This window comes from Ambystoma mexicanum, chromosome 5p (genome assembly GCF_040938575.1).
Source record: "Ambystoma mexicanum isolate Mex_15411 chromosome 5p, UKY_AmexF1_1, whole genome shotgun sequence".
In the NCBI taxonomy this organism is placed as follows: domain Eukaryota; kingdom Metazoa; phylum Chordata; class Amphibia; order Caudata; family Ambystomatidae; genus Ambystoma; species Ambystoma mexicanum.
Genome location: NC_090930.1, coordinates 769,175,154 through 769,190,084, shown reverse-complemented (window position 1 = coordinate 769,190,084; position 14,931 = coordinate 769,175,154).

The following is a 14,931-nucleotide window of genomic DNA, read 5'->3' as shown; positions in this document are numbered from 1 at the left end:
GGACACCATGAGAAGATCGTGTTCGATGTGATCAAGGCCCCTCAGTTTCAGATTATTCTAGGAATACCTTGGTTAGAGAAACACAATCCTCTGATCGATTGGCGAGCAAGAACGGTCCAGTTTCCAGAATGTGTCTCTACTTGTCACCCTCCACCTGGTGTTGCACTGGCAGCAATTTCTTCAGAGACTCCCCAGTTACCTCCCGAATACCTAGAATACCAAGATGTTTTCCGGAAGGATCAGGCTAACTCTCTACCTCCTCATAGGTCTTATGACTGCCAGATAGACCTGATACCTGGATCTACTCCTCCTTGTAGTAGAATTTATGCCCTCACCGAGCCTGAGAACCTTCACCTTCGACAATACCTGGATCAATACCTGGCAAATGGGTTTATTCGTCCTTCCAAGTCCCCTGCTTCTTCAGCTTTGTTCTTCGTTCCAAAAAAGGAAGGAGACCTTAGAACTTGTATAGATTATCGCTCCCTGAACCAGATCACCGTTAAGAATAGATATCCGTTACCTTTGATCCCTGAACTCCTGGACCAAGTCAGAAAAGCATGCATATATACAAAGCTGGATCTTAGAGGAGCTTACCACTTGGTACGAGTAAAAGAGGGCGATGAATGGAAGACGGCCTTCCGCACCAAGTATGGACTATTTGAATATCAGGTCATGCCCTTTGGACTTTGCAATGCCCCGGCCGCCTTTCAATATTTTATGAACGATGTCCTCAGAGAGCTCATAGATGTGTGTGTTGTTGTTTACATTGACGACATCCTTGTTTATTCTTCATCGGAATCTGAACATAGGAAACACGTGAAAATGGTCCTCGAAAGATTGCGTCAACACAAACTTTTCGCTGAGTTGGAAAAATGTGTTTTCAACGTAACTGAAGTTGAATTCTTGGGATTCATATTATCACCTGGCGGAGTGCGTATGGATTCAAAGAAGGTCGATGTAGTTCTCAAATGGCCATCACCATCCTCCGTAAAAGGTGTGCAAAGCATGTTAGGCTTCGCTAACTTTTACCGCAGGTTTATCCCCGAATTCTCTCGAATAGTCCAGCCCATCACTGCCTTGTTAAAGAAAAACAAACGTTTTGAATGGTCTACCGAGGCGGAACAAGCTTTCCAGGATTTGAAGACTAAATTTATCTCTGCACCAATCTTAGAACACCCTCGCCCCAAACTCCCCTACATCGTGGAAACTGATGCTTCAAGCCTTGCCATGGGGGCAGTTCTATCACAAAAGGACCCGGTAACCAATCAGTTGCATCCCGTGGCATTTTGGTCCCGCAAATTCTCGCCTCCTGAAATCAATTACACGATTACTGACAAGGAACTTCTGGCTATCAAGTCTGCCTTTAAGGCTTGGCGGCATTATCTGCTGGGGGCCCGACACACCGTTACTGTGATTACGGATCACCGAAACCTGCAATATTTGAAAACCGCAAAAGCCCAATCCTCTAGACAACTCCGTTGGGCATTATTCTTTGCCGAGTTTGACTTCATAATTACCTATCGACCTGGTACAAAGAACGGTAAAGCTGATGCCCTTTCTCGGATGGGAGTGGAAGAACACTTGATCAACCCTAAACCTGTACCAATCATTCCCGAACAAAGAATTCTGGGTGTAATCGCCACAGAATCCATAGAGGAAGTTAAGGATAAGGCCAGGCAACTTGTAACTCCAGCAGACATACAGAATTGGCATCTGCAGGGAAAGGACTTTGCAGTAAAGGACAACTTATTGTATTTCCAAGAACGATTATACCTACCCAGCACAGATTTACAGAAAAAAGTAATCTCTTGTTATCACGATTCTTTAATGGAAGGACATCCCGGTATGGCCAAGACCTCAGAAAAGATCAAGCGCTACTTCTGGTGGCCGTCTTGGAAAAAAGATATCAGAGACTTTATAATGTCCTGTGGAGTATGCGCCCAAAACAAGAGTCAAAAGGAAAGACCAGCAGGCCTCTTACGCCCTATTGACATCCCACCTCGCCCTTGGCATACGCTTTCTATGGACTTCATCACCGATCTACCGCCATGCTCCGGATACAATACGATTCTAGTAATCGTGGACTTATTCTCCAAGATGGCGCATTTCATTCCGCTCAAAGGCTTGCCAACAGCAGCAACTCTGGCCCGAGAATTTCTCGAAAACATCGTCCGACTGCACGGTTTTCCTTCGGTTCTAATTTCGTATCGAGGTAGTCAATTTATTTCTCATTTTTGGCGAAGTTGCTGTCGATCGGCTCAAATTGATGTGAGACTATCGACCAGTCACCACCCTCAGACCGACGGACAAACCGAGAGGACCAATCAAACTCTGGAACAGTATTTACGCTGCATGCTGCAACAAACTGAAAAAACTTGGAAAGACATCCTTTGGATAGCCGAATATGCCTACAATAACTCTGTCCATTCGGGAACTGGGAAAACCCCGTTTTTTCTTTTGTACGGCAGTCACCCTCGAACCTCGGAGTTGGATCCCCTCCAAGATCTTGAAACACCAGCAGTAGACTACCTGCATTCTACAATCACCCAAGCCTTTAAGGAAGCTGTTTCTCACCTTCAAAGGGCTAAAGAACAATACAAGAAAGGAGCAGATCAACATCGGAAGGAAGCCCCTCAATATCAAGTAGGGGATCAAGTCTGGTTATCCACCAAATATCTACCTCTAAAAGGGCCACGCACATTCAACCCAAGATACCTTGGTCCCTATTCCATCACTACCATAGTAAACCCAGTAGCGGTCAAGTTGGACTTGCCCCCGCACATGAAGATACATCCGGTCTTCCACGTCTCTCTATTAAAACCCGTGCAACCTCAAACCCGACTAACTAAATCTCCAAAACCTATCCTAGTTGATGGAGAACTCGAGTTTGAAGTCAAAAGCATTCTGGACTCCAAGATCTCCAAATCTAAACTATTTTACCTAATTGACTGGAAAGGCTACGGCCCCCAAGAGAGATCCTGGGAACCTGCTGAAGATGTCCACGCTCCTCGCCTAATCAAAAGATTTCACCGAACATTTCCTGACAAGCCAAAACCCCCGGAGAAGCCCGGTTTGGGAGGGGCCTTGAGGGGGGGTACTGTCATGATCTCTGCTTCCAAAAGGTCAGGGTTTTCCCAACTCCCTTGGAAGCAGATCCATAACCCAGGTTCCGAGTGCCAACCAGTCCCAATTGGGACCTTTTGGACCCAGTCCTGGCGCCAGTGGCACCAGGCTCATAAATATGCCCAGTCCCAGCGCTGGAAGTGCCGGGCTCATAATGCTTGGGTGGACTTACCTGCAGCAGACCATGCTGCTTACTTGCCTGCCAGTTGAGCCTCTGATCCTCTTCTGTTTGGAACTACTTTTCCTGTTGGGTGGGGCAGGAGCCACTCCCTAGATTCAGAACACTGGAACTCTTCTGGAAAGCAGGAACTCTTTTCTTACCTAGGCGTGGCTGTGGAAGGAGACACCTAAGCACTACAGGAGGCTATTTAAACCACACCCGATGGATGAATCTTGCTTTGCGTTATTCTGCATCCTCTGCAGCAGAACGCTCATCGTGTCTTCTGCATCTGATCCTGGGCCTAAGGAAAAAGGCTTACCATCCTGAATCCAGTCTTCAGCAACACCTATAAAGACAAGAAAGAACAGGTTAGCATTACGGTCTTCAGTGACAGCTCTTCACTTACCTGGTCCATCGGCTGTCACCAACGCCTCGCGCTGCATTCCGGCATCTGAAAGACAAAGGCTTACCTACTCTTCGTGCGCTCCGGAGGTCTTCACACTGCATTCCGGCATCTGAAAGACAAAAGCTTACCAACTCTTCGCACGCTCCGGAGGCCTTCGGCGCTGCATCCCGCATCTGAAAGACAAAACAAGGTGCGTTTAAAGACATTGGGGAACTTTAATACTCACGTGCCATTACTCCTTTCCACATCTAACCCAGTGGGTATTCCGGCACCCTGCAGCCGCTCCGAACTTGTACCTGCAAAATAAAAAGACAGTTAGAGCGCATCGTGAAGCAGGCAACAAGCGCTTACTTACGTGCTTCCAGGCGCTTCTATTCATCACACGGGCTCCATCTTCAACTCACTTCAGCCCGTCATCCGCCATCGCCGGAACCCTGCAAAACAAGAAACATCATTACTAAAGACTTTAAAGACATTAGAATTACTCGAAACTTACCGTTCGTGCAGTAAACGACGGACAGCAGTCCTCTGAAGTCAAGAGGCCTGCTCCCCTTATCCAGTGAAGAAACTGGTTACAGCACCCTGCCCCGAGGCAGATGGAGAGCACGGCGTTCACTTACCTAAGGTGAGAGCGTTAACCTTTGGGGATCTACAGGAGAAGAGAAAGGGAATAAGAGAGAGACATTCAATAACCCAGTTCCTTAATCCCATATTTTCTATCTGCAGACATCTTACCCTTCAAGTCAGACATACAGTGCACAGAGGTCCAGCCCAAAGAGCCAGCCGTGTGTTACACATCACCTTTGCAGATACGGTATACGCCCAGTCAAGACCGGCGCCTCTACGGGAATCAGGTGAGCGTTACAGGTAGGTAGTCTGCGTTGAGGCCTATTTCTGCCTGTGTTCTTCTAATGTCAAGGGAGTCTTTGGCTATGATGGCCACATCTCCGCCCCTCTGTCCTGTCCTATCTTGTCTGTAGATAGTATAACCATCAGGAATGGCCAGTGAGAGGGCAGGTCTGGAGGTGTCCTGTAGCCATGACTCGCAAAAACAAAGAGCAGGTCAAGCTTGCCCCTGGTGATAAGGTCATGCACATCGAGCATATGTGCAGGGATGGAGCGTGCATTGACTAGGGCACAGTTAAGGCTTGTCAGGGAGGGGCTGGTGGGCTGTGAGTTGGAAGTGGCAATTGGGTCCGCCCTATTGTTCACAGCATTAGTGGGCATAGCAGTAGTGGTAGCAGGGGGATCAGGGCCAAACATAGCATTAGCCTCAACAACAGTGGGCATAGCAATTGTGTCAACAGTAGCATCATCAACAGTGGGCATAGCAATTGTTTCAAAAGTAGCATCATCAACAGTGGGCATAGCAGCAATATTAGCCTCATCAACAGTGGGCATAGCAATTGTGTCAACAGTAGCATCATCAACAGTGGGCATAGCAGCAATATTAGCCTCATCCACTGTGGGCATAGCAATTGTGGAAATAGGGGCAGCAGGGCCCAGCCTAATGACTGCAGCCGAGGTGGGTAACAGGTGACTTAGAGTACATTTGTGTGAGAGTGCAGTGATTGACCTAAGGGCCTTTGTCTGTGGAGGCATGCTGAAGTTCTGAGCAGGCACATGTGAGCGGGAGCGGCGGCCGTGGATGAATCTCATACCAATGCGTGCATTCCGTGTGGCGAGGCTAGGCGGCTGGCTGTGAGGGGAGGGCATCATATGCAGCATGGTGCAGTAGCATGACAGTGCATTACGGTGGGCAACGCTCTGGGCGCACGTTTTTTGAACAAGCCGGCTATGGAAAGCAGAGGCAGCCTTACCTTCAGAATTGCGTGATAATCTCCTGGGCGGCAACTCCAAGCAGCGGAGAGCTGCAGAGAGCGAGCTTGGCCTTTTCTCCTGGCCTTCGCTCCTCTGCGGCTTCGCCTGGCGGTGAGCCCCTCCCTCCATTAAAAGCAGAAGGGGAGGGGCGAGCTGGATCAGGGGACCAATTGTGGGCCTCGGCAGAGGCATGTTGATTCCTGGTTGCTACGGCAACCACGGCGGCGACCATCTTAGCCTCTCTGTGCTTCTCGTGGCCTGTAATGGCCATGTGGGGCATTATCATGCACTTCGGTGCTACGGCGGCATGGAGGACAGCAGATGCTGTTGTAGCACGTTGCTGTGGCCTGGAAAGCATTTCTGAGCACTCCTGTGCTATGATGGTGCTCGGCACGGCATTCCTTTTAGAAGCAGCTGATGGAGGAGGGATCAGCTAGTAGTTCGCTCGCAGCGGAGCTGCAGAGAGCGAGCTTGGCCTTTTCTCCTGGCCTTCGCTCATTGCTACATTTGCATAGCAACTTACACCAGTTTCATTTGAAAATTTGAATGGACCAGCTAGTTCTGTTTCTGAGTGCTTTTTTCAGAGTTTGTGTTCCTTCTTTGATGAAGTACCTGATTTACTTTCCCTAATAGGTTCTTCTTTACTTGTGGTAAATGATGAAGTTTTAGCTCTTTTGTTTTCTTTGAAGGATTTGCTGTCAGATTCTGTTGCATTTCTGTTTGAATTAGTTTTCTTTTACCACGTTTTACTTTTTCGGTAACAGGATATGATTTCAGATGGAGGGTGTACAGTGAACGCAGTCTATTGTATTCTAAAATGCAAGGAATATCAGCGTTCAGCGTTCAGTTTACTTGAATCAAAGTTGATTAGAAATAGACCGTCAAGTGTACGTAAGCGTTATTGTGCTACGTAGCTCATGCCTTCTTTAAAGACTGTGTTTTCTATATCTATCAATGCTTTGTATAGGGTAAAACCTTGGGATTTATGAATGGTGACTGCATATGCAAGAGTTAGAGAAAATTGTTCTCTACATACATACATGTCTTTGAAGTGAAGGAATCGAGCAGTTAAGCGCCCTAGCCTTTTCACTTCTAAAAGTTTGACAAAGCGAATATTGACAAACTGAATGTTGTTGTCATGTGGGTATGTTTGAAAGCCAACAACTGTACCCAGTGCCCCATTAACTAGCCCTTGCTCCATGTCAAGATTACGTTTAAGCATTACTCTACAATTTAAGGATAATTTTAATATTTTTTCAAACCCAGCTGTGTTGGAGATTTAATTTTCTAAGGTATTTAGTCTTGTTGTGGCTTGCTCACACATGGGTAGTGTCATACCATGTACGTCTAGCCAAAGGGCTGGTTGTGGCATTGTGAAACTCTGCTGTTTACGGCAGTGCATATCCCTGAAATGAATGTTGATACGGACCGTCTGGCCCCGCATGGCTGGAATGCACTTTACAGAGCCCAATTGCATGAGCTGCGGGCAAAGCAATTAAAGCAAACATACATGAGTGAAGTGTTGGAGCGCCTGAACCTAGGTGACTGAGAAGGAGCACCCCGAGGATGTCAGTGAGCTCATTTTTGGCACAAGCGCGAGCACAAGCTGCGCCACGCATCCCGGAGCCCCTTCAGATACAGATACCAAGGGCCCGGAGGAAAGGCTGAAGCAGGCTGGACAGACGCCACAGCAAATAAAGTTGACCTACAGGCAGCTGGACAGCAGCGTAATAAGCCTGGAGCATACATATAATAGAATTTACTTGTGACCGTGTTATTGGAATGGCGCACTGAGCAGGAGGTGCAGATACATAATTGAGGGTTGGCTGAGGCAATGTTCAGGCAATCCCACGAACCACAACACTTGAACTCCACAGAGCCTGGGAGAGGAGTACAGATGTAAAACTGACTTAAATTGAATCTCTGTAGCTTGACCCAATCACAGTGCCAGAAGGCGGGGACGCCAACACTGGAATACAGTGTCATGATAAGAGCTGTAAGTGACCCCCAAGCTGGCAGCAACAACACTGGGACCTTGGGCTATTCAAGTTAGGATAGTGATGGGCACTGGCAAGCAAGCTCCTGGCATAGTGAGGAGGTGACTCCTGGAGGACAATGCGGAAATAGTTTTGGGACACACCGTGCAAGACCTGAAGACAGGTGAAAAACTGCAGAAGTATACAGACTGGAACACGGCTTGTGCACCAGACCCAGAGTAAATAATAAGACAGAAATTATGGTGCTAGGAGGCAAGGCTAAAGCCCACAATGTTTATTTTTGCTAAATCGCAGCAGTCGCCCACCACCCCAACGCAAAGTGGGGCTATTGCATCCACTGAAGCGGCAACGTCAAGTGAAAATAAATGATTTTAACAGCCATAACGGAACTGAAAGCCTTGTGGGGGACGACGATGGCAGAATTAAGTACTCCACTAGAAACTAAAATAGATGCGGTTGGAGTGGAGGTCAACTTACTAAGGCAAGATATAAGAACACTGGCGGAGAGTACCAGTGGCCTGGAGAGTGCTGTGAAAATCAACACAGATACTAGCAAGGACAACTCCAAGGCAGTCCGCATACTGAAGCAGCAGGTAGCCAACCTGGAGAATCGAGCAGAGGAGGCGGAAGGAAAGCGAGACGCAACAATATACGCGTGGTTAGTCTGCCGGAAGGGGAAGAAGGCCAAGACCCCACAAACTATGTGGAAAACATGATCATGCAGGAGATAGGTGTAAATAAGCTCTCCCAAGGATTTGCGGTCGAACGTGCGCACAGGGCCTTGATGAGGAAACTGCGACATGGAGCCCATCGGAGAGCAATTATAGCGAACATCCAGAATTATAGGGACAGGGAAAAGATCTTAGAGTTCTTCAGGAAAGGGGGACGATAAAGAGAGCAACTGCGACCATCACCACATAGCCTGATTACACTATGCTAGTCCAGAGACAACGCTATAGCTACGTAGCCATCAAGAGGAGACTGCGCACAGCTGGATTTAAATATATGCTGCTGTACCCCGCAAAACTCAAGATTCTCTACAAAGACAAAGCAAACTTTTTTGATACCCCAGAAGACGCAGCAACATGGCTCGATGCACATGGCTGTCCAGAGCAGGATGAGGAGCAGGGTCCCGAGAGAAACGATAAGTGACCTAACAGCTATGCATATTGAGAATAAGGCGTGGGGTGGTGAGTTGCTGCATTATGAGACATTTCAACACGTTGGTCTGGAATATGGAATGTGTAATGAAAGAAGGATAGTGGAAGGTGCGATTAGCTTGATTTTTTAATAAGGAGCAAAGGGATGGAGACAGCTTACCCCAAAGATTTAGATTAGGAGGACCGCCACTAGGGCGACATCTCCCTGCTGAGCCGCAGGTAAGGCAACTGCCAGAAAGGGCTAGATGCGGGGATGCCTGAGATCCATGGATGGAGCTGCGCAACAGCTGGGGAGGTGGGGTAAGTTGGGGCAAGGGAGGGAGGGAGAAAGAGGGGAAGTTGGGGAAAAGTTGGGGAGTGTGATGGGGCTGGGAAGGGAGGGGGTGGGAGAGGGCGGGGTGTTGGGAAAGAGTTAGTAGTTAGGGGAAGTTTGTATTGGGGAACAAGCCTACATGAAAAAAGGGAAGAATTGAGACCTGACAGACCTGGCAGGCACTTGTGGAGGGTGGAGAGAGACCCGGATATGTTATGGGAGACCTTAAAGTAGTTACCTGGAATGTGAGTGGGCTCAATAGCTACTTAAAAATAAATAAGGTTATGTTGTATTTACGCAGGCAGTAGATAGGCATATCCTTGCTGCAAGAGACTCACCTAACGCAGGAAAAATTGGAGGTAGTCTGGATGAAGTGGAGAGGGACTGTTGTGGGGGCAACATGCTCGGCTTATGCAAGAGGGGTAATCTCTTGGGTGGTGCCGCATGTACCGTTTCAGCTATTGCACTCCGCAGTTGAACCAGATGGAAGGATGGTAATATTAAAGGGATTGGTGGAAAACAAGGAGATATGCATTATAAATACATATGCTCCGGATCAAGATACAGCGGCATACTTCAGAACCCTATATAACAAACTCAGTATGGGCCTGGGAGGGGCAGTGATTTGGGGAGGAGATTTCAATTGCGTACTGAACCTGAAAATAGATAGATCAGACTCCAAAATAGATAGGCCGACCCCAGCAGCCAGGATACTGCAGTCCCTGTTAACAAACTTCGGGTTAGAGGACGCGTGGAGATCACGCTATCCGCAAGATCGACAATATTCGCATTACTCAGCCCCTCAAAATTTACACACCAGATTGGATTATGCATTTGTTACGCAAGAGCTAACAGCAGAAATAACACAGAATATAAAGCGAGCGTCCTATCGGACCACTCGCCACTGATATTGATATGGCAGTATCGACCGCCAATAGCGAAAATACCGACATTGCACCTCCGAGCAGAGGCGCTGAAGAACAGCACTTTCAGGAAGGACATAAGAGAAGAAATAATAAGCTATTTTGAGACCAATACAGGCAGTATGGAGTCGGCGGGCGTCCTCTGGGAAGCCTTTAAAGTAGTGATGAGGGGGATAGCAATGGCCAAATCCAAAGGGCTACAAGGAGGGATTTTGGCGGAACTACAAGAAGCGGAAACAGAGTTAGAAAAGGCATTGAAAAGGGGAGGCAGCACCGAAGACGATAATGAAGTAGTACTTCGGCTACAGCCAAAATGTGCGGGATACTGGGAAAGGCTGTGTAATTTGAACTATAAAAAATACATAGAGAGACAGCATGCAGGGGGAGATAAACCGGGGAGAGTTCTGGTATGGTTATACAAAAGCGAGACTCCCAGACCAGTAATTAGGACAATAACGAAAGAGGATGGGAATATAGCAGATACCAAGGAGGAAGTGAAACAAGAATTCACTATTATCGCACCCTGTATGGTGATGTGGAGGAAAGTGACAGCAAGGAAATAAGTGAAATACTAGAGGATATAGGATTGCTGCAGATTAGCGCTGAAGAGCGAGAGGAGCTAGATGCACCAATCACTCTAGAGGAACTGGAAGAAGTGGTGAGGCAACTACCCACTAGTAAGACCCCAGGGGCTGATGGACTCCCTAGTGAATTTTCTAAGATGTATGAAAACGAGGTACTCTCACCACTTTTAGAAATGCTCAACAAAGCATACGAAGTAGGAAGACTACCAGTGTCCCTGAGAGAAGCGATAATCATACCGCTCCCCAAGCCTAATAAACCTGGTTGTGAGTGCAGCTCCTACAGACCCCTGTCGATGCTGAACCAGGACAGTAAAATACTGACGGCGGTCCTGGCAAATAGAACGAGGAGAGTCATTACTAAACTGATGCACCCCAATCAAAATGGTTATGTCCCTAACAGGAATATATCCAACAATCTTCGGCGATTCCACTGAGTCATTGAATATGCCAACGAAGAGACAAGCGAGATGGCGATATTGTCGCTGGACGCAATAAAGGGCTTTGACTTGGTTAAATGGCCATGGCTGATTGCTACTCTGACAAACTATGGAATGGGTCCGGGGTATCTTAAATGGGCCAAATCATTATATAGTGAACGGCAGGCCAGAGTGAAGACAGGAGCAGTTATATCAGAGAAGTGGCAGCTTGGTAGAGGCACAAGGCAGGGATGCCCGTGGTCCCCCATGTTGTACATCCTGGCCCTGAAGCCTTTGACAAAATACCTAAGGCAGCAATATGACACAATAGGCATTGTCATTAAGGGGGAACCGCATTTAATCTCCTTGTATGCTGATGATATGTTGTTATATCTGCGTTACCCGGAAGAAAACCTCCAATATGTCCTGAAAGTGCTGGATCAATTTGCAGGGCTTTCGGGCATAGCAGTGAACCCCAAAAAGTCTTGTGTATTTCCATTGGGGAGGTATAAAGGGCTCAAGCTGGAGCAATTACCGATCCTCCAGATACCATGGGAAGTCAGTACATTCCGATATCTTGGGATAGATACATACCATACGGTAGAAGCAGAGCACCGACATAATATTGAGAAAGCTTTACAGAATATTGAAAACAGTATGAGATTTTGGGTGAAGCTACCCTTGGCGATGATGGGAAGAAGGGCATTGCTTAAAATGGTGGTCCTACCAAGACTGTTGCACTACTTTGGGAATATCCCACACTTCATACCTAAGCGATTCTTTGTGAAGTTGAGCAGTATATATAGGGAATTCCTGTCATGATGCCTACCCCCGGAGCACCAGGCCAGGCCCAGCACCCCCGGGAGCAGGCATCACGCCCCCGGGTAAAAGCCCAGCGGCCCTTTATAGGGGCTCTTTGGACTCTGTCCTGGCGCCGTTGGCGCCAGGCTCATGTTGGACATCAGTCCTGGCGCCATAGGCGCCAGGCTCATAAGGGGAAGTGTTTGGTGCACTTACCTGAAGCAGACCATGCTGCACACTCACTTGATGCAGTCCGTGCTGCATGAAGAACCAAGCCAAATGAGGCTTAGGAGGGACTATTTTTCTGAAGGAACTATTTTGTTACTTGGGTGGGGCTGTGGAAGAATACTCACCTGGAACTTCTTCCAAGGCTATTTAAGCCACGCCCGGACAGCCACACGTGCTTCGCGTTGTTCTGCATCCCAGCAGCTGAACACTCACCGTGTCTGCTCCTGCACCTGGACTCCAGCCACGCCCGCCTCGAACCTGGAACACCTGTAAGGGAATAAGAGAAGAGAAAGGTGAAAACCAAGAACTATTTTAACCTTCTTACCTGCATCCGGAATCTTCACGCCAGCATTCCTGAAGGAAGACTTCCATTTAAAAGCACTGCGTTGCTCGCTGCAGCGCCGCGCTTCACTCACCTGTTCCCGAGACGCCGCCCGGCTCCATCACGGCTCTCAGTGCCGGTCGCCACATCTCTGCACAGCACCTAAGGGAGAGAAGAAGAGACAAAAGGTGAGCAAGGGAACACAAGAGGAAAGCCGAATTTTCAGCCATATTACTTACCGGCTATTCTTGGTGAACCATTCCACATCTCGGGTCGGCGCCACATCTCTGGCAGGTACCGCACCCCGGCCCCTATGGGGAAAGGACAAAAGACATTACTGGGGAATTATAAAGACCTTTAGAGGGGTCGCCCTCATCACTAACTCACCTGATTTATCCCGGCAATTTAACCCCTCAACGCATCGGCTTTGTTCTGCACCTGAAATAAAGGACAGAAAAAGACAACATAAAAGGAGGCTCACACTTGAACTTTTGCATCGTCATACTTACGGCGTATCGCTCAGTAAAGTCAAGTGGATTTGCCAGCGCCATTCTGAAAACCAGTGAAGTAACTGGATGAACGCTCCCCCTGCACCAGAAGCAGGATGGAGAGTTCATCCTTCCAAACCATAAGGTGAGCTTAAAACGGGGGTTTTGGAGGAGGTCAGAGAAGAATGAAGGGGGGAAGGGGGGAGCAAGCACATTATTCAGCAGACAGTTAATCCCCTTTCTCATCTGCAGAAGGATATTCCTACGGGCCAGACAAGCAAGATTTGGGGGTCCTGTTCAATTGGTGGTCTGAATTCTGCGCATCACGCTTGAAGAGGCCACAGCAACCCAGACCAGACCAGCACCTCCGTGGGAGCCAGGTGAGCGTTACAATTCCTTTGGCAAGGGACAAGGAACAGAGTGTCCCTTTGGAAACTGCAAAACCCATATGAAAAAGGGGGCATAAAACTACCAAATTATGAGATCTATTATATAGCAAGTCAACTTCAGTATGTAGCCAAATGGCTTTCCGAGGAGCAGACCACAGAATCTAGATTATTTCAACAGGATTGTGCCCCATTTTTTCTTAGAGAGATGATGTGGTTGCCTGTATCGGATATGGAAGGGCACCCGAAAATGATGCCACTTGGATGGGAAATATGGCGGAGAGCTTGCAAGATTGTGGATGACCCGCCCCGTGCTCCCCGCTGGTGCCATTGGTAGCTCTGGCGGGAAAAGAAAAGCAACTAAGATTAATGATTAGGAAAAATTGGGAGCCTGTGGGGGTAGCGACTTTAGGAGATATATGGCAGGAAGGTAATATAAGGGATTTTGAGGGGTTGGTGGAAGAAACGGGGGTACATGTAGGACAATATATGACATATCATAGAGTAGTGAAGCGGATTAAAGAGACATGGTCTGAAGAAACATTAGCCAGTGAACCGGATACCGCCATAGACACAATGTAAGATATAGCAGAGGGGGGCATGAAATATCAAGAATATATGAGCTGATGATGACCAAAGTGGGATGGAGGTGGTACAACTTAGACAAGACTGGGAAGAAGAAGTGGGGGTCCCAATGAGTGAAGGGGTGTGGGAGCGTGCCCAGGGATATCACAAAAACGTGTCGAGAAATGCCAGACTGCAACAGATACTATTATATATCACCCATAGGGCGTATATGACGCTGCAAAGGATAGCCAAATTCAAAAACGCGGGGTGACAATCATACACCAAATGTAACAAAGAAAATGCTGGAATGGTGCACATGTTTTGGTCAGGCCCGATAATAGAACGCTTTTGGGGTGAAGTAGCACATAGGATGGAAGACAAAGGGATCAAAATAGAGGTAGATACAGTATGGGCTTGCTTACTGGGAGGGTTCCCTAGACCGCATAAGCTAAAGCACGTGAGTAAATTGAAAGATCTGGTATACGTACTAGTAAAGAGAAAAATTGCAATGGGATGGAAAGTATGTCATAAACCGAGGATAGAAGTGTGGTGGAAGGACCTACAAAAATGGACAGAGGTGGAAACAGTAGAATGGCAAGAGGCGAGTAATGTTGCGGGGGAGGAGGAGGCAGGAACTTTTATGGCCTGGAAACAACTAATTGCTGAATTATTTGGGCCCACACATGACTGGGCTAGTGAGCAGGACCCACCAGAAACAATGGATATAGCAACCCTATTGCATGAGGATGGAACAGAACAGGAAGGGAAGTAGGCTTGGGGGGGCGGCGGGAAGGGGTGGAACACAGTGTACAGAAATACAATGATGTGTACTACTATTATTAAGAACACTGTAAGTTTGGTTTGTGTTGGTTGTTGAAATAAAATTAATAAAAGTTGTTTAAAAAAAAAGATGAACTGCTTGTTTCCTATCTCTGCCCCCACCAGTGGTCCCTCATCTGGACGTATGGTAGTTGACAGGACTGGACACGCAAGTGTTCTCTTTGGGCTGTCTTAATCTGGGTGTGTCTTTGTACCTGGAAAGGAGAAAACGCTTTCTACTACCACTGCTGTTCACTGGAACGGCGCTGGCGTGCCATTTGCTGTGGTGCATTCGCTGTTGTCCTCCTTGTTCTGGTGTTTGGGGCCCTTCCTGTGGCGACTGGGGTCCTTGTTGCTAACCGTTATCATATTGTTCTCACTGTCCGTACCCTCCCATTTGTAATCCATATGGGCTGC